The sequence below is a fragment of the Schistocerca americana genome, chromosome 5, assembly GCF_021461395.2.
Source record: "Schistocerca americana isolate TAMUIC-IGC-003095 chromosome 5, iqSchAmer2.1, whole genome shotgun sequence".
Classification (NCBI taxonomy): Eukaryota; Metazoa; Arthropoda; class Insecta; order Orthoptera; family Acrididae; genus Schistocerca; species Schistocerca americana.
In genome coordinates this window covers 489022602-489046053 of record NC_060123.1, presented here as the reverse complement: position 1 = coordinate 489046053, position 23452 = coordinate 489022602, and the positions used below count along the sequence as shown (strand labels likewise).

Sequence of the window (23452 nt, the reverse complement as noted above, 5' to 3'; positions counted from 1 at the left end):
AAAGTGTCTCCTAAGAGAGTGCAATTAATACACAGGCATTTACATCCTAGTTCAACAAAGACATTACAATGAGGCACCTTACTAACAAGGAAACAAATAGACACTACAAGTGTCCCTGAATGGATGGTCCAACACCAGGCACTTAGGCATATTACAATATCTGAGAACAATGCTGGACCAGGAGTCTAGTCAGAAGCAACAAAGTTCTGGACCGAACAGTCTTGTAGATCCTAGCAAGAAGGCAAAAAGTAGAAATTTAAAAACCGTAAATCGATTTGAACTTACATGACACGTGTTTCATAATATTATGCATCTGTTTAATACGGCAGTGATCACATGGTTGTAGCTGAAGTAACTGGGGACAAAGAGAATTACAGGAGCAGTTAAGGCCATTAACGGTTTCTCTGTCAGGTGCATGCACTTCCACATGCAATAGGTGAAGCCACATTGGGAATTTTTCATGTGAAAGCAAATCATGAACTTCTTTTGACTAAGAATGGCCTGTAGCATAACTGAAATGTATCCCATCTTCTCTGTTCGGGACACACATGTCCTCTATGGGGCCAAAAGTTTTGCACAGTGGCACTTGTTGGCAAAGGCCCCAAATCACATTATGAACACTAAAATAATCTAGAAAATGAAACAGGGCTAGGGCCTTTTCAAGATTTCATTGAAGCTGTAAGTGTATGTCCATGTTGAAGTATGGAGAACAACAACTGCATCAAATAGAGCAGCAAATAAAGCAAAGCATTACTGTCAGCTTTTGTGAGACTGTTCACAAGAGGGTGTTAATAAAGTGGTAAGCACTGTAGGTGTTTTGACTTAGGAATGGAAACCAAGGTGGGCCTACATGTATTGCATACGATTAGCCATTTATTTCTTACTGCAGTTGCTGAAAAATAAAACTATGAGTGATTAACAAAATTTTTGCTCTTTAAACCCATACTATGTAACTACAAATATGCAATAAATTGAAAACAAAACTGATGTGGTGCACTGAATTCAGAATTTTTCCCGCCTACACTAATTATGTCACTTGAATTCAGTTTTACAAAGAACAATACAACTTTCATTCATCCCAACATTATGAAAAATATAAATGAAGCCATTTTAATCAACACTGCGAAAGAACTGAGTGTTTTATAGCAATGAAAATCCTTAAGTGGAAATCAGAACCTGATATGCTTTAAGGCGAAACATGTTCTGTTGCACCGAAGTTAAGTGACTATTTCAGAAATTACTTTTTTCCTCCTTTGGTTAAGAGGGCTGTACTGAATTATGTGACAAATGAATCAAAATATGCAAAGCTGACAAATCATTTAGCACCCTCAGCCAACAAAACACATAGCTGAGAAACATACTGAAGGACACATTTCAAATTTATATTTATTAAATTTTCACAGAACAGGAATAGAATAGTAACTTGGAAGACACAGTAGACAAATTTTCTACAAGCAAACAAAATCTTCAGTTTACTTTCTGCAAAAAGTACTAGACATCTACATGGTGGACAGAAAGTTTCTCCCTTTTTAGGCTTCCTTACCTCAGTCAGTCAAAATGGAACCCTTATAGGATCACTTAGTTGTTTGTGTCTGCTTGACTGTTAAAAACCCTTAATCTCAGTACTGTGAAGATGTATCAAGTTGAAATTTATGTAACACAGTAAGGTTTAGAGTGCTCTGGTGGCGCAAAAAAGTTGAAGATTCTAAGGTAATCCAATCAAAAGACAGTAGGCCAGTGTCCCAGACCGGCACAAATTTTCATACATCCCCAGTAAATCATATAGCTGTTGTACTATCATATTCACAATTGAAAGATACAAACATTTATGTCATATAATATATCGCTATTCACAAACTTACTCATTAAAACCTATAGCACACTTCCCATTGAATAGACTCCTGAAATTTGGCAGGAAGTAAAGTTTCACAGTACATGTAAAGGAAATAATCCAAATATTGTCAATTTGCCATTATCTCGCACACAAAAATTATTTCTTCCATCATCTGTTATCTGATTTCACACTTAAAACATTCTTGAAAGACTTTGAATTCACAAGAGCGATATCTTGCCAGTATCAATGTTGACAATAGGCAAAAATCACCGAGATTGTCAATTTCCAGGATGGATGAACTGTCTCTACAAATAATTAAGCTTGTACAGAACCCTCAGTGCACAATTCCTATTTGCACCTGGCCTATTTTTTATTAACAGAGCTGTCCAGGTTTAATGCTTCTGGAGTCAGTGCCATTTTACAACAACAGATGGTGTTGGCTGTAGGAATTTTATGCTAGTCTGCATTGCTTGATGAATGACAGTGAACATATTCCCACAGTTAATATGTCTGCTGCTGGCAGCAAGTGGTGCTGTCATGGTGCACTTCTTGAAAGCAGATCATTTTCACAACTTTAACACACCTTTACTTAGTAAGTTAACGAAAATTTGTCATTCAGTATTTTTTCACATATTGTTGCTTTTTTGCTAAATGAAATAACAGAAAAATTATGTTCTCTAAATTTCAATCCTGGAGATGAAAAGACAGTGCTGTAAAAATTTAATTTGCTACAATGTAAAGAATTTACACAAAACGTATTTAAATTAATTTTAAACTTTGTATGTGTACCACTCTGTGGTTATTTACATTTTTGTCATTTTTAAATATCATTAAAAAATGGGAACATAACATGTTCATTCCCATATTCAATGCTTCCATTTAAGTGGAATGTCTCACCAAAATTGCTCACACTGACTGGCCTGGAAACAGTCCAGACTTAAACCCTGTACAGTACCTACGGACCTGACTAGAGGATACGGTCTTCAAATAACCTCAATCCATGCAATGGAGACCAGCTTATTGCATATATTTAGGAGAAACTAGACACAGTCTCCACTGAAAAGATAGCAGTGCTTTGCTTGCTGAGAGTTTTGGCAGATGATTTGAAGAATGTTTACATAACCAGGGTCACAAATGTAAAATACTGAGAAGTGAACAAACAACTCTTCAAATCATTAATTCAAATGTAGAAATGTGTTTCCGTAAAAAAAAATGCTATTTACTAAAAATATTCCAAAATACTTCAGGGAGAAACTTTCTGTCCGCCATCTAGGTGTAATTATCATTCCCATCACCTGTTCTCAAAAACTTTATTATATCTTTAATTTTACAGCCCAGTTGTACCTTCAGCATCACCATTTTTAATCAATCCAAAGGTAGTTTTAATGTACTACCTGACATTTAACATTAAAATTTTTATTGTCTGAATAAATATTTCAGATTGAACATGGCTGAGATTTTTATTTATCTTATACTGTAAAATGTGGTACTACTTAATCACTATCAAATAAGTTGCATTTTTTACACATCTTTTGTACATTACAGCCTTGAATGATGGAGTTTTCTTAGACCCTCCCTCCGTCGCAAAAGTTACAACATGGGCACCGATGAAGGGGGCAGGGTAGCATTGCATAAGAAAGTTGAGAGATTCTATGTCTAGAGAATCCTCTGGCTGCTCATTGTCAGCAATGTATGCCTTCTTATGGCATCTGGTTATAAACTGGTGGCCACACTCTGGCATCATTAGCAAACATATAAATGAAAGTCCAACTTCAACTGTCACCAATGAGCACTTGCTTGTGCTAACTGTAGAACACTAGTACAAAAATGTTAAGTTTCTTAAGTGTGTCTTGAAGCACTGTGCTTAATGTATGTCCAACCCAAAACAATTCAATTCTTGCACAATTTGTAATCCTTCCATAATCCACCAAATTTTGGGAGCTATTTTTGTGGTGTGATTTACTGTTACCCTTCCAATCTGATAATGGATCCAAGAAAATTAAGAAAGATACATTAGGAAACAATCATAATGAGTCTGTTGTGTTACATATTTTTGATGCAGTCATGAAGTAACTGATGTAGCAAACAGTAGCTATTATTCCACATTAAGTGCCTCTGGAACTTCACTGTAAGATATTCATTTGGTGATTTTTGCTCCACAGCAAACAGGAGACAGTCCTTACTCCATACTAGTGATTCACAACGTTCATGCTAATTGGAGTATAGAAACTGTGTGCACCTCATTTGTGTACAGCTGGTCCATGAGTTGCTTAGCTTCTACATGCAACTACTGTGTGTCCGAATTTTTTAGTTTCAGCAACATACGGCATTTGAGCTATAACGTTTTACCTCAAGATGGATTAATCCCACTGTGATGTACTTAGGTAATGTCCAGTTGTAAGAAGTAGCAATCCGCCAATTACCCTCTTCATGAGGTACGAGGGTCACTCCAAAAGAAATGCACACTATCTTTGTAAAAACACAATTTTCATTCTGCATGTGTGAAAGTTTTACAGTGTGTAGATACATCCTTCCCACTTGTTTTCAAATTTAGTTCAACCTCTTCCCGTGAGTGGCGCCGTCACAGCATGTCTTCAAGATGGCTGCTACACTTGACGTTCATCAGAAGCAACGTGCTCTCATATCGCAGTACAGTTAGTCATTGGGCAAGCAGGTTACGTGATGAAAGCGGGCATGACAATATTGAGGATTGTCCTCGCAGCAGCAGCAGCAGCAGCAGCAGCAGCAGGCCTCGTACTGCACACACTCCAGACAATGTGCAAAGAGTTAACAAACTGGTTACTGCTGACAGACGCATCACAGTGAACGAATTGTCACTACATTGGGATAGGGGAAGGAAGTGTTTGCAGAATACTGAAAGTGTTGGCGATGAAAAAGGTTTGTGCTGGGTGGGTTCCCAGGATGTTGACAGTAGCTCACAAAGAAACAAGAAAAACGGTATGCAGTGAACTTTTGGAACAGTATGAGAATGATGGAGATGAATTTCTTGGAAGAACTGTGACAGGTGATGAAACATGGCTCCATCATTTTTCACCAGAGATGAAGAGGCAATCAATGGAGTGGCATCATGCAAATTCAAAACCACACCTTTTGCCGGAAAAGTTATGGATACGATGTTTTATGATTCGGAAGGACTCTTGCTTGTGGACATCATGCCAAATGGAACCACCATATATTCTGATGCATATGTGACGACACTGAAGAAACTTCAAGCTCGACTGAGTCGTGTTCGACCACATCGGCAAAAGCAGGATGTTTTGTTGTTGCACGACAATGCACTGTCACATGTCAGTAAAAAAACCATGGAAGCGATCACAAAACTCAGATGGACAACACTGAAACGCCCGCCTTACAGTCCTGACCTGGCTCTTATCATCTCTTTGGGGAACTGAAAGACTCTCTTCGTGGAACAAGGTTTGAAGATGATGACTCCCTTGTGCATGCTGCCAAACAGTGGCTCCAACAGGTTGGTCCCGAATTTTACTGCGCGAGTATACAGGCGCTGGTTCCAAGATAGCGTACAGCAGTTGAGAGGCATGGAAATTATGCGGAGAAATGAAAATATTGTTCCTAAAGGATGTATCTACACACTGTAAAACTTTCAAACATGTAGAATAAAAGATGGATTTTTAAAAAAATAGTGCGCATTTCTTTTGGAGTGACCCTTGTACACAGCAAACTCTTTTCCATGTCTCAGAAAAATAAGTACTGGAATAGAAGCAGGGAAGGGGATAGGTACATGATGACAGGGACTAGCAGAGGTTGACGCCAAGTGGGATTACAGAAATGTAGGATGTATTGCAGGGAGAATTCCCATATGCACAATTAAGAACAACTGATGACCGCCGGGAGGATCCAGATGGTGTTCAGCAACTGCCTGGTCCAAATGTCTCCTGACCACAGTTTGACGGCTGCCTTTAATATGGGCAGACAGATCATAGTTGTCATGCCCACATGGAAACAGCACAGTGGTTGCAGCTTAGTTTGTAGAGCACAGGTAACCTGGTCTTTGATGGGACAGGAGAAACCTGTGGCCATACTAGCGTAGGTGGTGGAGGGAAGATGATAGGACAGCTCTTACATCTACGTCTACTGCAGGGATATGAGCCATAACATAGGGAGTTAGGAGCACGGCTGGAAAAGAGTTGGGTAAGGATGGACATGGATGTTACATATTTTCAGCGGATAGTGGAATAGCACTGTAGGAGAAGTGGGATCGATGATAGGATTTTTCTCATTTCAGAGCACAACGAGAGAGTCTAAAGCTTGGCGGAGAATGTGATTCAGTTGTTCCAGTCCTGGGTGGTGCTGAGTCACAAGGGGAGTGCTGCTTTGTGGAGGGATGATGGGTATGTGGGGGGGGGGGGGGGGGGGGGTGACTGCAGAGAGAAGGCACAGGAGAAGTACATTTGTAGAATGTTAGGACAGTAAGTTTGGTCAGTGGAGGTATCAGCAGGACACTTGGTATTAGGATAGGGACTACTCATCACTACAGATGCAATGACCAAGGTTGGCTAGACTGTATGGAAGAGACTTCTTGATGTGGAATGGGTGGCAGCTGACTAGATGGAAGTATTGCTGCTGGTTGGTGGATTTGATATGGATGGAAGAACTGATGTAGCCATCTCTGAGGTGAAAGTAAACATCGTGGTAGATGGCTTGTCTTGAGGAGGAGCAGGAGAAGTGAATGGGTGAGAAGGTATAGAAGTTCTGGACGAAAACAAATATGATGTCCTCAACCTCAGTCCAGAATGTGAAGATGACATCAATGAGCCTGAACCAGGTTGGTTGGATGGTTGGTTGAACGGGGAGAGTACCAAACAGTGAGATCAAAGGTAAATGGGCAAACAAAGAGGCAAAAGAAACATCAGGGCAGTATGAAGAGGGGAAGGACAGCTAGAGTAGGTATGCGCATTGGGCATCAGCACTGCCACCGACCCTTCCCGATCCCCACACCATGCTATGACCACGACAATAGGGACAATAGCAGCGGAAGAAGACACAAGGAAAGTAGAAACAAAATTTCACAAAAGACCACAAAAACATAGGGAAAAAGGGGGGAGATCCTGGTCAATATGGAGGCAAGGCCAAGGTCTCTACAACCAATGTCAACACCAATGTTAACTGTGAGACTAAAATTCCAGAGGGAAATTCAAGGACTTGAGTCTGGGAGGAAAAACCACTTTTGCGAAGAAAACTGAAGAAAGACATAACCATGTGAAAGTCTTCCATTAACACCCAGAACAGGGAAGGAGGGAGGGCAAATTTAGTGTGAAAGGCCAAAAGGCAGGGGTAATCCAGCAAAATAAGGATTACTGTGGAGGGGGACCTGCAACTACAATAGGGGGCTGACTCATTATGAAGTAAAAGAACCATTGATTGACTGACTGATTGATTGAGGGGGTTATGGGACTAAACAGTGATATCATCAGCCCACAATTCAAAAGTTGAGTGAGTAAAATAGAGGTATCTGCAAAAAGTGGGCAAATCCAGTCAGAGGGGTCAAACTATAAAGTGAAGGCACTAAAAACACATGCAGTAGAAGCCATAAAAAAGTAGGTCAAATCTAAACTGCAAAATTTATATATATATATATATATATATATATATATATATATATATATAAAAAAACAAAGATGAGGTGACTTACCGAACAAAAGCGCTGGCAGGTCGATAGACACACAAACAAACACAAACACACACACAAAATTCAAGCTTTCGCAACAAACTGTTGCCTCATCAGGAAAGAGGGAAGGAGAGGGGAAGACGAAAGGAAGTGGGTTTTAAGGGAGAGGGTAAGGAGTCATTCCAATCCCGGGAGCGGAAAGACTTACCTTAGGGGGAAAAAAGGACAGGTATACACTCGCACACACGCACATATCCATCCACACATACAGACACAAGCAGACATATTTCAGTCTGCTTGTGTCTGTATGTGTGGATGGATATGTGCGTGTGTGCGAGTGTATACCTGTCCTTTTTTCCCCCTAAGGTAAGTCTTTCCGCTCCCGGGATTGGAATGACTCCTTACCCTCTCCCTTAAAACCCACTTCCTTTCGTCTTCCCCTCTCCTTCCCTCTTTCCTGATGAGGCAACAGTTTGTTGCGAAAGCTTGAATTTTGTGTGTGTGTTTGTGTTTGTTTGTGTGTCTATCGACCTGCCAGCGCTTTTGTTCGGTAAGTCACCTCATCTTTGTTTTTATATATAATTTTTCCCACGTGGAATGTTTCCTTCCATTATATATATATATATATATATATATATATATATATATATATATATATATATATATATATATATATATATATATATATATATATATATATAAAAAACAAAGATGAGATGACTTACCGAACAAAAGCGCTGGCAGGTCGATAGACACACAAACAAACACAAACATACACACAAAATTCAAGCTTTCGCAACAAACTGTTGCCTCGTCAGGAAAGAGGGAAGGAGAGGGGAAGACGAAAGGAAGTGGGTTTTAAGGGAGAGGGTAAGGAGTCATTCCAATCCCGGGAGCGGAAAGACTTACCTTACGGGGAAAAAAGGACAGGTATACACTCGCACACACGCACATATCCATCCACACATACAGACACAAGCAGACATATTTAAGACAAAGAGTTTGGGCAGAGATGTCAGTCGAGGCAGAAGTGTAGAGGCAAAGAAGTTGTTGAAAGACAGGTGAGGTATGAGTGGCGGCAACTTGAAATTAGCGGAGATTGAGGCCTGGCGGATTACGAGAAGAGAGGATATACTGAAGGGCAAGTTCCCATCTCCGGAGTTCGGATAGGTTGGTGTTGGTGGGAAGTATCCAGATAACCCGGACGGTGTAACACTGTGCCAAGGTGTGCTGGCTGTGCACCAAGGCATGTTTAGCCACAGGGTGATCCTCATTACCAACAAACACTGTCTGCCTGTGTCCATTCATGCGAATGGACAGTTTGTTGCTGGTCATTCCCACATAGAATGCATCACAGTGTAGGCAGGTCAGTTGGTAAATCACGTGGGTGCTTTCACACGTGGCTCTGCCTCTGATCGTGTACACCTTCCGGGTTACAGGACTGGAGTAGGTGGTGGTGGGAGGGTGCATGGGACAGGTTTTGCATCAGGGGCGGTTACAAGGATAGGAGCCAGAGGGTAGGGAAGGTGGTTTGGGGATTTCATAGGGATGAACTAACAGGTTACGAAGGTTAGGTGGACGGCGGAAAGACACTCTTGGCGGAGTGGGGAGGATTTCATGAAGGATGGATCTCATTTCAGGGCAGGATTTGAGGAAGTCGTATCCCTGCTGGAGAGCCGCATTCAGAGTCTGGTCCAGTCCCGGAAAGTATCCTGTCACAAGTGGGGCACTTTTGTGGTTCTTCTGTGGGGGATTTTGGGTTTGAGGGGACGAGGAAGTGGCTCTGGTTATTTGCTTCTGTACCAGGTCGGGAGGGTAGTTGCGGGATGCGAAAGCTGTTTTCAGGTTGTTGGTGTAATGATTCAGGGATTCCGGACTGGAGCAGATTCGTTTGCCACGAAGACCTAGGCTGTAGGGAAGGGACCGTTTGATGTGGAATGGGTGGCAGCTGTCATAATGGAGGTACTGTTGCTTGTTGGTGGGTTTGATGTGGACGGACGTGTGAAGTTGGCCATTGGACAGGTGGAGGTCAACGTCAAGGAAAGTGGCATGGGATTTGGAGTAGGACCAGGTGAAACTGATGGAACCAAAGGAGTTGAGGTCGGAGAGGAAATTCTGGAGTTCTTCTTCACTGTGAGTCCAGATCATGAAGATGTCATCAATAAATCTGTACCAAACTTTGGGTTGGCAGACTTGGGTAACCAAGAAGGCTTCCTCTAAGCGACCCATGAATAGGTTGGCGTACGAGGGGGCCATCCTGGTGCCCATGGCTGTTCCCTTTAATTGTTGGTATGTCTGGCCCTCAAAAGTGAAGAAGTTGTGGGTCAGGATGAAGCTGGCTAAGGTGATGAGGAAAGAGGTTTTAGGTAGGGTGGCAGGTGATCGGCGTGAAAGGAAATGCTCCATCGCAGCGAGGCCCTGGACGTGCGGAATATTTGTGTATAAGGACGTGGCATCAATGGTTACAAGGATGGTTTCCGGGGGTAACAGATTGGGTAAGGATTCCAGGCGTTCAAGGAAGTGGTTGGTGTCCTTGATGAAGGATGGGAGACTGCATGTAATGGGTTGAAGGTGTTGATCTACGTAGGCAGAGATACGCTCTGTGGGGGCTTGGTAACCAGCTACAATGGGGCGGCCGGGATGATTGGGTTTGTGGATTTTAGGAAGAAGGTAGAAGGTAGGGGTGCGGGGTGTCGGTGGGGTCAGGAGGTTGATGGAGTTAGGTGAAAGGTTTTGCAGGGGGCCTAAGGTTCTGAGGATTCCTTGAAGCTCCGCCTGGACATCGGGAATGGGGTTACCTTGGCAAACTTTGTATGTGGTGTTGTCTGAAAGCTGACGCAGTCCCTCAGCCACATACTCCCGACGATCAAGTACCACGGTCGTGGAACCCTTGTCCGCCGGAAGAATGACGATGGATCGGTCAGCCTTCAGATCACGGATAGCCTGGGCTTCAGCAGTGGTGATGTTGGGTGTAGGATTAAGGTTTTTTAAGAAGGATTGAGATGCAAGGCTGGAAGTCAGAACTTCCTGGAAGGTTTGGAGAGGGTGATTTTGAGGAAGAGGAGGTGGGTCCCGCTGTGACGGAGGACGGAACTGTTCCAAGCAGGGTTCAATTTGGATGGTGTCTTGAGGAGTCGGATCATTAGGAGTAGGATTAGGATCATTTTTCTTCGTGGCAAAGTGATACTTCCAGCAGAGAGTACGAGTGTAGGACAGTAAATCTTTGACGAGGGCTGTTTGGTTGAATCTGGGAGTGGGGCTGAAGGTGAGGCCTTTGGATAGGACAGAGGTTTCGGATTGGGAGAGAGGTTTGGAGGAAAGGTTAACTACTGAATTAGGGTGTTGTGGTTCCAGATTGTGTTGATCGGAATTTTGAGGTTTTGGAGGGAGTGGAGCTGGAAGTGGGAGATTGAGTAGATGGGAGAGACTGGGTTTGTGTGCAATGAGAGGAGGTTGAGGTTTGCTGGAAAGGTTGTGAAGGGTGAGTGAGTTGCCTTTCCGGAGGTGGGAAACCAGGAGATTGGATAGTTTTTTGAGGTGGAGGGTGGCATGCTGTTCTAATTTACGGTTGGCCTGTAGGAGGATGCTCTGAACAGCCGGTGTGGATGTGGGTGAGGAAAGATTAAGGACTTTTATTAAGGATAGGAGTTGACGGGTGTGTTCATTGGCCGAGTTGATGTGTAGGTGAAGGATTAGGTGGGTGAGGGCAATGGATTGTTCAGTTTGGAACTGGTATAGGGACTGATGGAAGGAAGGGTTGCAGCCAGAGATGGGAACTTTGAGTGTGAGGCCTTTGAGGGTAATGCCAAATGTCAGACAAGCCTGAGAAAATAAAATATGCGAGCGTAATCTGGCTAGGACGAAGGCATGTTTGCGGAGGGAATGTAAATAAAACTTAATGGGGTCATTGTGGGGGTGTTGTGAGGGTGACATGGTATTAGAAGGTGGAAAGTGTAACATGAGGTGAAATGAAAATGAAAATAAAAATATATGGGGAGAGATAAAGGTGAACCGGAAAGAAACTGGAGATCTGGAATGAAAAAAGGCGAAAAGGTGTTGGTTACAGCTGGGCTATGTTGGACTTGGGTTGGTAGACAACGATGTGCATAAAGGTTAGTTGGTTGTGTTGCCACCAAAACACGTTAAAGGACGGAGAAATTCGGGAAAACTTCGAAAAAACTGCGTGTAGTATATTAAAAGGAGTGGTATTGTGGTGGCAGATTATGAAAATGAGGCTAACAATTGTCTGACGAAGAAATAATGGCGTTAAAACCTGTGGGAAGCGACTAAAAATGATCAGTGATGTGGGAAAAACGGAAATGGAAATAAAGCGAAAGTTATTAGAACTGGCCGAAATGGTTGTTTAAAAGGTGAAAGGAGCTGTTTGTGAACTAGAAACGGTGGATATTATAGCGGCGGTAGTGCTGAAAGCGGCAAAAAAATTTTTTTGGTTATGGTTTGGAAGTGGGTTACGTATTATTGAGTATATATATAGGCGGGATAAAATAGTATAGCAGATTACGGTAAAAAGGAGAAGGTGAATACAAAGTGAAACTACTGGCAAAAACAGAAAGAGGAAAATAAGACGACAGAAAAGATTTCGAAATGCAACAGTGACAATAACAAACGTGATTGTTGGATTCAAATTAATGATATCAATATAATGGAAGGAAACATTCCACGTGGGAAAAATTATATATAAAAAACAAAGATGAGATGACTTACCGAACAAAAGCGCTGGCAGGTCGATAGACACACAAACAAACACAAACATACACACAAAATTCAAGCTTTCGCAACAAACTGTTGCCTCGTCAGGAAAGAGGGAAGGAGAGGGGAAGACGAAAGGAAGTGGGTTTTAAGGGAGAGGGTAAGGAGTCATTCCAATCCCGGGAGCGGAAAGACTTACCTTACGGGGAAAAAAGGACAGGTATACACTCGCACACACGCACATATCCATCCACACATACAGACACAAGCAGACATATTTAAGACAAAGAGTTTGGGCAGAGATGTCAGTCGAGGCAGAAGTGTAGAGGCAAAGAAGTTGTTGAAAGACAGGTGAGGTATGAGTGGCGGCAACTTGAAATTAGCGGAGATTGAGGCCTGGCGGATTACGAGAAGAGAGGATATACTGAAGGGCAAGTTCCCATCTCCGGAGTTCGGATAGGTTGGTGTTGGTGGGAAGTATCCAGATAACCCGGACGGTGTAACACTGTGCCAAGGTGTGCTGGCTGTGCACCAAGGCATGTTTAGCCACAGGGTGATCCTCATTACCAACAAACACTGTCTGCCTGTGTCCATTCATGCGAATGGACAGTTTGTTGCTGGTCATTCCCACATAGAATGCATCACAGTGTAGGCAGGTCAGTTGGTAAATCACGTGGGTGCTTTCACACGTGGCTCTGCCTCTGATCGTGTACACCTTCCGGGTTACAGGACTGGAGTAGGTGGTGGTGGGAGGGTGCATGGGACAGGTTTTGCATCGGGGGCGGTTACAAGGATAGGAGCCAGAGGGTAGGGAAGGTGGTTTGGGGATTTCATAGGGATGAACTAACAGGTTACGAAGGTTAGGTGGACGGCGGAAAGACACTCTTGGCGGAGTGGGGAGGATTTCATGAAGGATGGATCTCATTTCAGGGCAGGATTTGAGGAAGTCGTATCCCTGCTGGAGAGCCGCATTCAGAGTCTGGTCCAGTCCCGGAAAGTATCCTGTCACAAGTGGGGCACTTTTGTGGTTCTTCTGTGGGGGATTTTGGGTTTGAGGGGACGAGGAAGTGGCTCTGGTTATTTGCTTCTGTACCAGGTCGGGAGGGTAGTTGCGGGATGCGAAAGCTTTTTTTTTTTTTTTTTATATATAATTTTTCCCACGTGGAATGTTTCCTTCCATTATATATATATATATATATATATATATATATATATATATATATATATATATATATATATATATATATATATATATATATATATATATGAATTAATAGAGGGAAACATTCCACGTGGGAACAGTTTGTTGCGAAAGCTTGAATTTTGTGTGTATGTGTGTGCTTGTTTGTGTGTCTATCGACCTGCCAGTGCTTTCGTTCGGTAAGTCACATCATCTTTGTTTTGAGCAGTCTTTACATGGGGGAGTGGCCATGGGTCACAGACCCAGAGAACATGAAGACAGGCCCCATCCGTGACAACCCTGCACCTGCTCCAGGAGGAAAGCAAAACCTTGTAACTGAAAACAAAAACCACGTTCTCGAAGGAAATTGAGGGCCAGTTCAACCATCTGAGAATCATCTGCCTAATATTAAAGACAAGGAATTTGGAAGGTTACACTTCGTGCAAAGTGCCAAAAAAAAAAGACATTCCATGGGAGAAAATCGGTCTGGCTCCACAACCACATTGTGTTGATGGCTTGTTACACGAGATAAAACAGTAGGTGAGCCTAATACCACTGATGTGTAGACGGCATTAGACAGTGGACTCCTTCAGAGAGAAGCGGAAGGAATGGCGCAGTAGTCTCCTTAATTCTGAGGAATTTGTTACTGAGAGGAGTAGTGCACCAGATGTCATTCCACTTTTGGGTAAAAAGAGATTTGATGTGAATCCGCATATCTGCAAGGGAATGGGGGATAAGTATCTGCCTCTAGCCAAACGGTCAGCCAGCTCATTTCTTGAGATACCCACCGACTTGGGACCCAGAGAAAGACAACTGAGCATGCTGCACGACCAAGGAAAGATAGGTCATGGACAGCAGAGACCAAAGGGTGATGAGAGAAGCAGTGGACTATAGCCTGTAAGATACTTATTGAGTCAGTACATATTGAAACACTGCAGAGGGAGGCCTGAGTAACAAAACGGAGTGCCCTATTAATTGCTAGCAGCTCTGCTGTGAACACATTATGTGATCCCAGCAGTAAATGGTTTTCCATGCCAGTAGGAGACGTAAAAGTGTAACCTGTCTTATCTACTGTTTTAGAACCATCAGTGTGTGAGATGGTAGCACCGTGGAACTCCTCAAGGATGAAATGTACAATAAGCAGGAATACCATAGGGGCACAGTGACCTTAGGGTCCTGGAAGAGGTCAATCCTAACCTGTAGTTGAGGCATCATTCAAACGGGGGTGCGGGAAGAAATACAGGGTGACTTTCCAGGGATTGGAGATACCAATAGAGGGAAGGAGACGCATTTCAACCAACAATCCCATCCGAGGATGGGTTTCAGGAGGACAGTGTGTGTGTATATATATATATATATATATATATATATATATATATATATATATATATGTGTGGATGAATATGTGCGTGTGTGCTAGTGTATACCTGTCCTTTTTTCCCCCTAAGGTAAGTCTTTCCGCTCCCGGGATTGGAATGACTCCTTACCCTCTCCCTTAAAACCCACTTCCTTTCGTCTTCCCCTCTCCTTCCCTCTTTCCTGATGAGGCAACAGTTTGTTGCGAAAGCTTGAATTTTGTGTGTATGTTTGTGTTTGTTTGTGTATCTATCGACCTGCCAGCGCTTTTGTTCGGTAAGTCACCTCATCTTTGTTTTTTATATATAATTTTTCCCACTTGGAGTGTTTCCTTCCATTATATATATATATATATATATATATATATATATATATATATATATATATATGACAGTCAGAGAATTGTTGAATGGCGATTGCGTAAGAAAACAAGAGTTGGCTCCGTCGTGTTTCTAGAGGAGGAATACCCACTTCGGCGAAGGGGCTGTCGACATTAGTACAAAATGCACCAATAACCACACACACCCCATAATGATGAACACGGTCAAGTAGTTCCATAGTACTGCTGAGCCATAAACCTGACAACTATAGTCTGGACAAAACCAGTGCACAGTAAAGGTACAGAAGAGTAGCATAGTCTGAACCCCCAGATGTGTGGGCTAATATTAAGCTTCCACATGCATGTAGTCTTCAGGTGGCAAATATGAGGCAGCCACATCAGCTTTTTATCGAAAAGAAGCTCCAAGAAACGGGATTGTGCTACAACATCTAGGCACTGGTCGCCAAAGTAAAGTTCTAGATCGAGGTGTGCTGTAGGTCTAGGGCAAAAATGCATAACCCGCATTTTGGAGGGAGAAAACTGGAAGCCATGGGGAAGGGCTCACACAAAGGCCTATCTGTTAGCGCCTTGGAGCTGGCGTTCAGCAGGTGCTGCTGAGTGGGAGCTGCACTAGATGCAGAAATCTTAGACATACGACACCAGGTTAACCAGGGCACAACAGAAGGTACAAGCCCACTGATGGCAATGAGGATGTGTGCGACACTTAACACAGGTGGCATACCATTCTGCTGGGTCCGATGCGTGCTGAGTGATGTGCCAACACTAATACAGAAGAGCCGGTGGGATAAAAACTTGTGGATGAAAATAGGAAAGATGCCACGAAAATTGCAGTCATGGAGGGTAACTAAAATGTGACAGTGCCAAGCCGTGTCATACGCCTTATGTAGGTCAAAGAAGACTATGACAAGGTATCAGTGGTTATTAAAAGCTTGTGGGATTGCTGTTTCCAACCTGAGTAAATGGTCAGTTGTAGATTGTCCTTCCCAGAAGCCACATTGATACTGGCACAAAAGGCCCCAAGATTCGAGTACCCAACATAATCAGAAGCAAACCATCCTCTTGAGCAGTTTACAAAGTATGTTGGTCAGGCTAATCAGTTGGTAGCTGTAGAGAACTTAAGGATGGAGATAACTAAGCTGTCCTGCGATTGCAAGAGGAAGGAACCCATGAGCATAATGCAGTTGAAAACCCTGAGCATGTGTGTCTCTGGGTAACATCCAAGTGTTGTACCATCTGGTTGTGGATTGAACCCCGGCCTGGGGTTGTGTCATGTGAAGAGAGAAGAGACTGCACGAATTCCTCGAGGAGGAGATACGGAGACGGGACTTGCTACATTAAGGTATGCAGTTCAACATAAGGAATTGACCTACCTGGACGGAGGTAGACATTGCAAATGGTGATTGCTGGAGTCATTTGCATTCAGACTGCTATCGTTTCCAGGTTGGTGTGAAGGGGGATCCAGTCACCAATGACATCCGTGTGAACAAAAGTGCACACCCCTCCAGATGCTATCTAGGGGTGGAGACAGTTCCGACAGAATGCCCAATAACCACGAAACGTTGGGGGTAGTCATCATGGAACTGCATTTCTTGAAGAGCAAGACAGAACATAGGATAACAGGAGACACCGTGTTATATTTTTGATACGTGATGATAATATCCATTGTGATTCCACTGGATTAGTTTGTGTTATTCTCCTCCTCCTCCTCCTCCTCATCACCACCATCGCCATCACCTCTTTCAGAGGATGAGGAGGGCAGGGCTCAGAGGAAGAGAAGGCTTCTACAAGATTTGGGACCGCAAGGGAGGGAGCTACCTTAGTGAGGGGGAGGAATTGGGGGGAGGGAGGATTTGGGGGGGGGGGAGGGAGGGAGGATTTGGGGGGGGAGGGAGGGAGGAATTGGGGGGAGGGAGGGAGGGAGGAATTGGGGGGGAGGGAGGGAGGGAGGAATTGGGGGGGAGGGAGGGAGGAATTGGGGGGGAGGGAGGGAGGGAGGAATTGGGGGGAGGGAGGGAGGGAGGGAGGAATTGGGGGGAGGGAGGGAGGGAGGGAGGAATTGGGGGGGAGGGAGGGAGGGAGGAATTGGGGGGGAGGGAGGGAGGGAGGAATTGGGGGGAGGGAGGGAGGGAGGAATTGGGGGGGAGGGAGGGAGGGAGGAATGGGGGGGAGGGAGGGAGGGAGGAATGGGGGGGAGGGAGGGAGGGAGGGAGGAATGGGGGGGAAAGGAAGGGAGGAATGGGGGGAAAGGAAGGGAGGAATGGGGGGAAAGGAAGGGAGGAATGGGGGGAAAGGAAGGGAGGAATGGGGGGAAAGGAAGGGAGGAATGGGGGGAAAGGAAGGGAGGAATGGGGGGAAAGGAAGGGAGGAATGGGGGGAAAGGAAGGGAGGAATGGGGGGAAAGGAAGGGAGGAATGGGGGGAAAGGAGGAATGGGGGGAAAGGAGGAATGGGGGGAAAGGAGGAATGGGGGGAAAGGAGGAATGGGGGGAAAGGAATGGGAGCGGGGGACAAGAATCCATGCTGCACACACTAAAAGGGGGTTCGTCCCCCAAATGGCTCACACTACATACGGAAAATTTAGAAGTGTAGGTCAAGCCACAAAGGAGGGACCAAAATGCCAAAACGGATGAATGAGAACAGGCAAGAGAGACCAAATTGCAAAGAGTACAGGGAACCAGGTGGATATCCAGATCAACATAAGCGAGAACACCGAGAGAGGGGAATGACGGGGCAGCAGGGAAGGAGCAAAAATGGGGAGGGAGGGGCATGCTGAAGGGAATTCAGCCAGGGTAGACAGAATGGGATGCAATAGCTCAGGGCCCTGTGTGCGCCATGCATTAACTCACGAAAGAACCGTGAGCCCTCTGGGAGGGTAAAAGTACTGTGGGTCAACCTAGTATGTCCAATACAAAGACAGCAGAGAATGGTTGATACCCTTCGATGAAAACACCTCATGGTGGGCGTCTCCTTGATTACACAAAGTTTATTAGACAGAAGGGATACCGCCCCTACAACGCAGTCCACAATTGAGCAAAAATGGATTTGATGCAAAGCCACAAATTGGTTCACTGGGCAAGTTCATCACTCAAGATTCATACATGGCCGAGAACAGAAACAAAATGGACCAAACAGCTTTGCCAAAATCTGTAACAAGGTTGTGGATGACAGAGACCAAGGGGTGCCTGGAAAAACACCGAGTGATAGCCTTAAGGCCACTCACCGAGTCTGTATCAGAGTAAACTCAGGTGAGGAAGAACCATTTAATAAATAAGAAGAACTGATAGTTGGCCACCAGTTCCACAGTAAACAACTAGGCGTTGCAGACAAGAGATGGTGTTCCTATGCCAACATGAAGGTCTATTCCACGGGATCAGTGGATTTAGAGCCATCAATGTAAAGAAACAACGGTATCGTGAAAATCCTGTAACAGCGGACGGGACAAACAATGGAATACCATCTGAGTGATGGATGCTTTCGGACCCCAGAAGAGATCCATCTGAATCCTGGGCTGAGGTACTAACCAAAAGGGAATGGTCCGGAGGGAACGTAGGGGACATGGGGGAAGTTGGAAATCACAGTGGAGAGAAATGAGGCAGAGCCATATAATGGAAACCCATTCAAGGGAGAGCAATGGGTGGGTGACATCCTGAAGCCGTGATAAGAATAGAATACGAGGGGTGAGCATGTGACGAGTGAATAATGATGGCATAGGAAACCAGCAACTGGGACTGCCGAACCAAAAGAGAATGCATCCCAGTGTCAACTGGAAGACTATTGACAAGGCTAGTGCAAAAGGCACCTGTGAGTGAACATATACCACAATAGTGAACTGAGTTCAAGAGGAGCAGCGTGGAAGTGGCAGCTGATCTATAAACTTGACAACCTTAGTCTAGATGGTACAGAACTGAAATGTCGTGTGGCTAAGGCCTCCCGTCGGGTAGACCGTTCGCCTGGTGCAGGTCTTTCGATTTGACGCCACTTCGGCGACCTGTGCGTCGATGGGGATGAAATGATGATGATTAGGACAACACAACACCCAGTCCCTGAGCGGAGAAAATCTCCGACCCAGCCGGGAACCGAACCCGGGACCTTAGGATTGACATGCCGTCACATTGACCACTCAGCTACCGGGGCCGGACGGTACAGAACTAATGCCCAATGAAGGTGGTAAAGGGTTGAACAACCCTGCCCCAGGAGGTGTGGGCAATGAAGTGAAGGACACTGAATTTACAGGAACAGCTGATCTTCAAAAAAGTGAATAAGGGACAACCAAGCAAGCTTGTTGTCAAAAAGAAGACCTAAGCAATGGAATTGGGGACCGCAGTCTGGCACTGGGGCAGAGCTCCAGATCAGGGTGGACTGTGGTACAGTGAAGGATTTAAGGGGGGAGGAGGAAAACCACACGAGTACCTACGCCAATGTGTGCCGGATGGCAACCTGGAGCTGTTGCTCCGCGGAGGTCAATGAGCGGTTGAATAAAAATTGGGAGGGTGCCCAAAGACCCCACTCAAGGAGTGTAAGTAAGCTGTGATGGCACCAAGCTGTATCATAGGTCTTACAAAGATCAAAGAAAATCAACAAGATAGCGGACTGATAAACGGCCTTCTGAACTGTGGTTTCCAATTGAAGAAGATGATGGATTGGAGACTGTCCCTCCCAAAAGCCACACTGGTAAGGAGATTTAAAAGTCCCGAGATTTGAGGTCCCAACTGAGTCCGCAAGCCACTATTGTTCAAAAAACTTGCAGGGGCCATTTGTCAAACTGAAGGGCCAGTAACTATCAAGGGACAATGGATCCTTGCTCGGCGTAAGGACAGAAACCACAATACTGTCTCTCCAATGAGACAGGAAAATGCCTTGGAGCCAAATACAGTTAAACGCCCAGAGGGGATATGTTTCCTGATGAGGAAAACTGACACCAATGCTGCTGCAAAATAGGTTGTGAGGTGTTCTGTCAGAACTTATGGATCTGTACAAAGTCCACCTGGGAGGGCACGGCCCAGAATAGAAGAATGCTGATGACAACTTTGAAGGGTGCGGAGTGTAACCCACACCAGTGACGAAAGGATAGAACACACCCACTTGCTCCGTTTTATTAAGTAATGGGCTTTGGTGTGTAGCTGTTTACAGGTAATTCAACCAGGGAAGGGCGGATGCCACTTAAGATGTCGCAACACATGACAACGATCACAGATAGTGGTAGCAAATGGCCATGGGTGATGGGCATGAGAAGGAAGGGAGGAGGGAGTTGCTGAAGGAAGGTAGTGAGGGTAGAGGGTGTAGGTGGCCTGTCAGGAGGTAGGTAGATGTTGCAAACCATGACTGCAGAGTCCAAAAGGACCCTGACCCTGATGGCAAGTGCATCCAATATGGTCATAAGGAGGATCATTAAATGAACCGTTTCCAACCGAAGAGACAGCCATAGAAAAACTGCCAGTTTTTGATGCTTACAAAAAGGATGGTAAGAAAAAGGCGAAGAAAAACGAAAACTGGAAGGAATACAAGAAACCAGGTGGATAGCCAGGTCGATGTAAGTAGTAACGCAAGGGAAGGCGATAGGGGCAAGGGCAACAAGGGCAGGGGCAGGGGCAACAAGGAAAGGGAGGGAGGGGCAAGGGGAAGGAAATGCACTGTGGGAAAGAAGAATGGGCTGCAATAGCTCAGGGGCCAGTGTGTGTCACTCACGAATTTGGGAAAGAGCCATGAGATCCGGGTGGGGGTGAGGGACCTGAACCAGGTGAGGGGTTTAGGATTCTGAGTGGTCTGGAAGGATTTCTTTAGATAGCATGAATATGATGATGTCATGAAGGTGACCATTGTTATGCACTGGATTTGTTTGCACATGATGCCTTCAAAGGAGACTTAATTATGGGTGAGGATGTAGGTGTTATGGTGACTGAGGAGGAGGCTGGATGTCTGGAGTCAGTCATGAGCTGGGAAAGGCATTCTTCAATAGCAGCAATGCCATGGGCATTGGGGATGATGGTGTAGAAGGATGGGGCTTCAACAGTGACTGACAGGACACTGTGTGGTAAAGGAACAAGGAACTGTAGAGAGTCTGAGGAAATGATTGGTGTCTAATATAGGACAGTAGGTTATGGGTAGGCTTAAGGTGTTGGTCAATGTGACCTGAGATTCTCTCAGTGGGGGCACAGTTATCACCCACAATGAGGTGTCCTGGGTGATTGGATTTATGGTCTTTAGGAAGCACGTAGAAGGCAGGAGTGAGAGGGGTGGTGGGTGTAAGGAGAGGTTCTGAATTGCACCTACAGATCTGAGGAGGAATTAGAGATGCTGTTGGGAATGAGACCACTGCGGCAGGGTTTGTAGGCAGACATATCTGACAGATGGCCGAGTCCTCCGCCATGTAATCTCTGTAGTTCAAAACCACAGTAGTGGAGCCTTTGTTGGTTGGTTGGTTGGTGTTTGGGGAAGGAGACCAGACAGCGTGGTCATCGGTCTCATCGGATTAGGGAAGAATGGGGAAGAAAGTCGGCCGTGCCCTTTCAGAGGAACCATCCCGGCATTTGCCTGGAGTGATTTAGGGAAATCACGGAAAACCTAAATCAGGATGGCCGGACGCGGGATTGAACCGTCGTCCTCCCGAATGCGAGTCCAGTGTCTAACCACTGCGCCACCTCGCTCGGTGAGCCTTTGTCAGAAGGTAGGATTGTACAGTCAGGTTTAGTTTTTAAGTGGTGAATAGCAGTTCTTTCTGCAGATGAAGGTTAGTTTCCATTTTAAAGGATTTGATGAATGATGGTGAGGCAATGTTTTAGATGAGGAAATTCTGGGATATTAAAAGGAGTGGTTTGGGGGCATTGGGGGTGAGTCACGATTGGATAGAGGAGTGAACCAAGTCAGGCACGGTTCAGTATTGGTTTTAGACTGAGTCTAATAGGTAATGTTGGGGCAAAAAGTGTTTCTACCTTAGGGACCAGGAGATGGACAGAAAGTGTTCAAGAAGTCCATGAATGAATTTGGGAGTGGGGCAAAACATAACTTTTGGAGAAAGACATACTTCTGTGGGACTTAGGCTTTTGGGGTAATGGTTCATAACTGTTTTGGTTCTGTTTAGGTTCTCAATTCTGTATGGTGGTGGGAGTTAGTTTCTGAGGGTGTGGCAAATGTAATAAGTCTGTGAGATATGGTTTATCAGCTATGAGGATATGTGGGGTAGTTTTGTATGCTCTTGTCAAGGTGGTGGACAGTTTTAGTCCAAGGCGGCATCAGGAGACGAACAGGCTGGAAATTTTGCAGTGGCATTGTGCATGCTGCTCTAGTTCCTAAAGAGCAAGAGTCACCATGCGAGTGATGGGATGCAGAAATCTGGGACTGCAGATCAGGAGTATTTTATGTATGGAGAGGAGGAATTACAAGAAAGTTTGAGCCTGATTTACATGGTTTTGCAGCAGTAGGTGATGAGGGTTATGAACTGGTGGAACCTAATAGAGAAATGTCAATGTGGAAGGACGGATTGCACCCAGAGATGGGTATTTTGATGGTCAGGTCATTTGGAAGGATTTCATGAGCTACGCAACAATGAAGGAACAGCATGTGGGGTAGAGTTCTGGCTAGAAATGGGGAAGGTTTTCTGTAATGGCCCAGATGACAGAAGCAAGGATCGATGTAGAGTATTTACATGTAAAAATACATGGGAAGAATGCATAAAAATATGTACAATAGGTGAGAAAAATGTGGAAAAACTCAAAACTATTTAAAACACACAGTGAAAGACAAAAGCAAGCTAAAATCAAACTGAAAACACAGTGAGATCAAAGAGAGAGAGAGAGAGAGAGAGAGAGAGAGAGAGAGAGAGAGAGAGAGAGAGAGAGAGAGAGGACGGTAATAGTGGAATACAGGTCAGTGGATGGATGTGTGTGAAGAGAGGGTACCACATGTAAATGGATTAGCTGAGGTTAATATTTTCTTGCTGGAAGGGTGGGGAGGGAGGGCAGGGGTTCAAAAAGTTCACTTGAGTGCTGACAGGCACAATGGAAAGACCGCTATTCATTTAAGCTTTCAACTGAACATCTTCCCCTGAAGTATAAAAAAAAAAAAAAAGCACACACGCAGCCCCCGCCCCCCCCCCCCCCCCCCCGCCTCCCCCTCCACACGTGCACACAGGCACATGCACCCCTCCCAGACATGATCACTGTTCGGCCACTGTGGCTGGACTATGGACTGCAGTTGTGCCTCATGGAAGAAGCAACTTGGTGTGGGTGGTGGGGTAAGAAGGCAGCATGGACTCCACCATTCTCTTTACTTGTTCCTCCTCAACCCAACAAGCTACCTTCCTTGGTGGTGATCTCCACCTCTAAGATGGCCACATCCGTACCTCCGTTCATATCAAATCTACCAACCATCAGCAATACCCCATAACGAC

At 44.9% G+C, this 23452-nt stretch overlaps 1 protein-coding gene across 2 annotated transcripts in view; it reads right to left on the bottom strand.

Annotated features, from left to right (window-relative positions):
- LOC124615629 (myosin-9-like) overlaps nt 1-23452 on the bottom strand; it is a 246316-nt gene that overhangs the window by 182984 nt on the left and 39880 nt on the right. The window lies entirely within an intron of this gene.